The sequence below is a fragment of the Crocodylus porosus genome, unplaced genomic scaffold, assembly GCF_001723895.1.
Source record: "Crocodylus porosus isolate Cpor-Errol unplaced genomic scaffold, CroPor_comp1, whole genome shotgun sequence".
In the NCBI taxonomy this organism is placed as follows: Eukaryota; Metazoa; Chordata; order Crocodylia; family Crocodylidae; genus Crocodylus; species Crocodylus porosus.
In genome coordinates, this window is record NW_017728931.1 from 11,654,647 (window position 1) to 11,659,661 (window position 5,015).

Consider the following 5,015-nt stretch of genomic DNA (forward strand, 5'->3'; position numbering starts at 1 on the left):
TAGAGAACAGAGCCATCATAATGATTTTGAAGGCCATGGGCACAGTGTTGATTGGTAGCGTCTGTGCATAACTTGCAAATTGGTGCATGAGCACTCATGCCAGCACATCTGGATATGTGTACAACTAGGCTTTTGAGTGTTTGCATGTCTGTGTGCTCATACTTTGGTTCTTTCTTCATTTTGCACCTCTGAACACACCTTGTTTCAGCATTGGCTGATGGGCATTGGCCCCCAGTTTCAAAAGGACCCCAGAGCACATCCAGATGAGTGCATATATGTATGGGCATACATTTGCTGTGACAAAAATAGTGGTGGCACAAATTTGTAGCACTTCTTTTTGCCACCATGGACACCCCTGCCTGTGGGGGTATGGCACAGGGCAAAATGCTTCACTTCCGGAGCTCCTCCTGGCTCCCAGTGTGCTGGAGGAGCCAGGGGACAACTAGAGGAGGGGAGCAGCAGTCAGAGCATCTCCCTGGAGGACCCAGCCTCTGTGTCTGCTGGCACATGCTCTTAAAGCATGCACTGTGCCACTTTTTTGCAGCAATTTTTTTGACACCGGGATCTCCAGGTATCAAATTTTGGCACTGTGCTGCAAATTAGCAGCATAGCAAATGATTACATGTGTGCCACGTGCTGTTTGCAGTGCCCCAGACAGCTTTGAGGTGCTACAGACCACATGTGCGTGCTCATCTGCAGGTGCCCTTGGAGTTGGGGCTTTGTGGGCTCTCACTTTAAACTAGCACAATTTAGAGGAGGTGAAGAGTGGCTAGTGGAGAGCCCTCTGGTTGTCAGGCACTATCACCATGGGCATGAACAACGTGTGCCCCTGGAGGCTATGGGGGCACAGTGAGCTCCTACAAGTGGCAGCAGTGGTGTTGGCAGCAGGGTCATGGCAGTGGGGAGCTCCCACAGGCAGCTGTGGTGGGGGCGTGGTGAGTGCCTACAGGTCGTCAGTGACCACCCGCAGACGCCGCCGGCAGCATCAGCAGCAGCCAGCAGTGATCAGGTACTGCCCGCAGATGCCACCGGTGGTGTCAGTGGTGAGGGGGATGGGTGGGCAAGCATCAGCGGTGCTTTTTGAATGGGGCCAATCTCAGGGGATGCATGTGCAGCGATGTGCACCCCCTACACGTCGCCACTGACCATGGAGAAAATCACAGGCATTGGTAGGAAAGGCCTGGGACGTGGGAAGTCCCCAGATCAGGCGCTGTTTCCTGCTGTCTACATTTAAGATTCTCCTGCCAAGAGAGCCCTCACCTCACAAACCAGAGGGCTGGGGAAGGCAAAGGGGAATGTTGCACTCTGATGCCAAGAAGAATAGGGATTTCCCTCTTAGCAGAGGAGAAGATCCTGTATTTCCCCACTGCCCCTTTTCTTAAGCCCTTGCTAGAATAATGAGCAGTAGCCAGAGTGGACATGCCTGCCTAAGAATCAAAGAAATCCCAATTACCATCCACCCTGCTCATCAGAGAGGACACGTCAGACAGACACCAGCTACCCCACCTGCTACTGCTGTGAGATAGGCACAGGAGTTGTACAGGGCCACCTCTGCAGAGGTGCACAGCTGGAAGCCTGACTGCTACAAAGGACTGTTTGGAAAACTTTGTGGGTTTGGGTAGCAGTGGGAGTTGGGTTTTTTGTTTGCATAGTTTCATAGTTGTGAGGGGCTGGAAGGGACCTTACAGATCATTGGGTCCAGCCCCCCTGCATCTTTTGTTTTGTTTTGGTTGGGGGGGAGGGCAGGGGCATATGGAAACAGGACAGTGAGATTTCTGCTTCCTACATTGTTGCTACTCTCCCATTCTGGGCCCTATCTGGAACAGGACTGACCCATCTTTCTGTGATACTCTCTGTCCCAGCATTCTGTAAGATTTCATTAGGGATAAAGTTTCTGGCCTTTCTAGGTGTGTACTAATACTCAGGAGGTGTGTCGTCCTGAGTCTGCAAGCAGATGGAAGTTATAGGGAAGGAGAGAGGAACAACACTCTTGTTCATTTCAGTAAGAGTTTGGACTCTGAGACCTACTGAAGAAGATGTACATGGCAGTGTAGGTAATAGCCTGTCTGGCTGTTAACTATTTTAGCTGAAACATCTAGCTACTCTGTGGGGTGCTTGAGTAGAATACCATTATTTCCCCTGAAGTCTCACCATCCTAAGAACCTAGGGTGGGGGCAGTGCACATCTTTGGTGAGGGTAATGGCCACGTATGTGAGCAGGGGACTCATTGGAGGCAGGGAACATCTCTTCCAGCATCCTCTCAAATTTCTCAGTGCAGCAAGGACTGGCAATGGAGCTGAAGGCTTTATTGAAGCATGTTGATACTTACTGAAAGCCCAGGCAGATGGCACTGGATAAAGAGAATGGTATGGGAAAGAAGCTAACGGAACAAATGTAGTGATGTGCTGCCAGCATTTCAACAAGGGACTCCTGAAAAATACTCTTCTTCACTTAATGATGCATATGACACTCCTTGGGATAAAACACTTACCGCCAACATATACATGTGGTTCATTGATTCCATGCTTTCCCCCACGTAAAAACATACCGATAGGCTGTGTTCAGGGAAAGCTGAGTTAAGCCCATATGTGTTTCGGGGAGAAAGGAATTGTGTGCGGAGAGTGTCTCTGGGGTGGAACATATGTAGATAGTTGTTTCAATGGTTTTGTGGATTAAGTGTGGGTATGCAGTACATGTTTAAAAGGGTGGAAGTTTTGTGACAGGTTGGCACGTAAATATGAATACCCAAAAACATTGAATATGGGTACCTATGAAGGCATACCCCATACCATAGTGATGTGTACTGGGGGAAAGTGGAGGAGAAATTGTGGCCGTAGATGGGGCATATGCATTGCATTCGCACAGAGAGGTTCAAGGGTTCATGCATTTCCAGAAGTATTATGGGTTCACATATGTCCATGAATGGGTGAACTTGCTTGTGTGTATGTGGGTGGGTAGGTGTATTATGTGTGTGCCATGAGGTTGGAGGTCACAGTGGATGAATGCAAGCATGGCTCATGAGTATTTGTGGAAAAGTATGTGTGACTTTGTGAAGGGGAGAGATTCTGAAGTGGGAGTGGAAATTGTAGGTAGTGATGGTTGAATACCAGACCTCTCTTCCAGAGTGAAACTGTTTGCCTTATATCACCCTTTAGGGCTACCTCTGTGCTAACTAGTGATGATATGTGGCTTTGAACTGGATTTTAAATCCTTTGAAGGGCAGATGGTACCATTCTTGTGGATTGAAGTGCTATTCCACTGTTTTTACAGCTCTGTCTCATGGCCAGCTAAAGCGTAAATGCCACCCTGGGAAATAACACTACATTTGCAAGGTTGATATATTACCTGAAAAATATTGATGTTAAAAACAAAGGGCACAGTCTTGCAAACACACACATACTTCCGCTTATCTGAGTGCATAGTCCTACTGAAGTCGATGAGATTACTGGTGGAAGTAAAGTTATTTAGATTTGCACAGCTTGGTCCTGTGTTACAGCTGCATTATTTTACATGTCCCTGAGACTGTTTAGTCGTAGGAAGCAATTGGGAGAATATGACCTGTCAGTGGAAAATAATCAGTACTAACAACCATGTATTATAACTATGTTTTTCCTATTATAGAAACCTTTAATATCTCGGGGCACATTTTGTGTATGCAGCTAATATTTTACATTAAGTGGAAATAATTCATGTGAAGCTTGATATATTCCTATGGCTGTAAAATAGTTTACCAGAGGGATTCAATATGAGTGTTGCTGTCATGATGAATCCTAGAGAAAGGCGGGGGGGAGGGGGATTTTTGCACTGTTGAAATAGTTTAATCTATTTTAAAAACCCAGAAATCCACAGGAATATTTTACTACAGCTAGAATATGCATTTTGTGTAATGTGGATTACATTATTCTTGCACGTTTATCACATTCCTGTGTAGCTCTTGTGCAAAACTGAAGATTGCAAACAAATACCACAGCATGGGTTGCCCTCCTTGCACTGTAAATGAAGAGACAATGGAGAGCAGACTCAGTTCACTTCCTCTCATAAATTTACATCCATTGATATTTTATAAAATACTGACATACATTAAGAATGTGCAGGCATACAAAACATGAATTACTGCTCCAGTAAGTTGAATGGCTACATATAGATGTATCCTAATGGAAGCTTTGGTTTTCTGTTTTGGGTGACTCTGTAACAAATACCAGCTACCACCTTTTTTTGGAGACTAAACCCAGCATAGCTCTCAAACAGCTTTTTCTTTGTCTCCAGCATGCTCAGAGTGGGCAACCCCTCCTCTCCTGGCAAAGCCCCATCAGGGTCCCTTGGGTGCACTATTCCTTTCCCTGATTATTATTTTCATTATTTGTAAGTGGGGTTTTATAGCAGGAGAGAGGGTGCGCAGCACTCCCTGCATAAAATCCCTTTAACAAATAATCCATGAATGGGGGCAGGCCATGTAATCCTTTGTTTCAGCCTGTTCTGGCTGGCTGTGTGGGCGTGTGTGGGTGTGTGTGTGTGTGTGAGAGCCAGAGCCAGGGAGTGCGTGTGTGTGTGTGCATGCATGCATGTGTGTGTGCGCCGGAGTGTGGATGTGAGCGCCAGAGCGAGTGTATGTGTGTGAGAGCCAGAGTGACTGTGTGTGAGCCAGTCAGAGCCAGAGCAAGTGTGTGAGTGTGCACCACAGCATGTATGCGAGAGCCAGAGCAAGTGTGTGTGTGAGAGAGAGAGAGACAGGGAAGGCTCTGCCTGCACCAGAGCACGACAGTCTTAATTATGTAACTTCACTTGCTCTTGTACCTCCCAAGGAGGGGACATGGACGAGACAGGAGGACTGTCAGCCTCCCTCTTTCTTTCCCCTCGCCCCGCAGCCCTGCCCCAAGGCCCCAGAAGCCACAGGGGTTTCCCCCAGGTGTGAGGGAGGGGAAGGAGACTCTCCCAGGGGCCGGGCCGGGCCGGCTGGAGGGGGAGCTCGCCTCGGGGTGATGCCTGCCCCTTGCCCGCTGCCCAGAGCCGAGGCC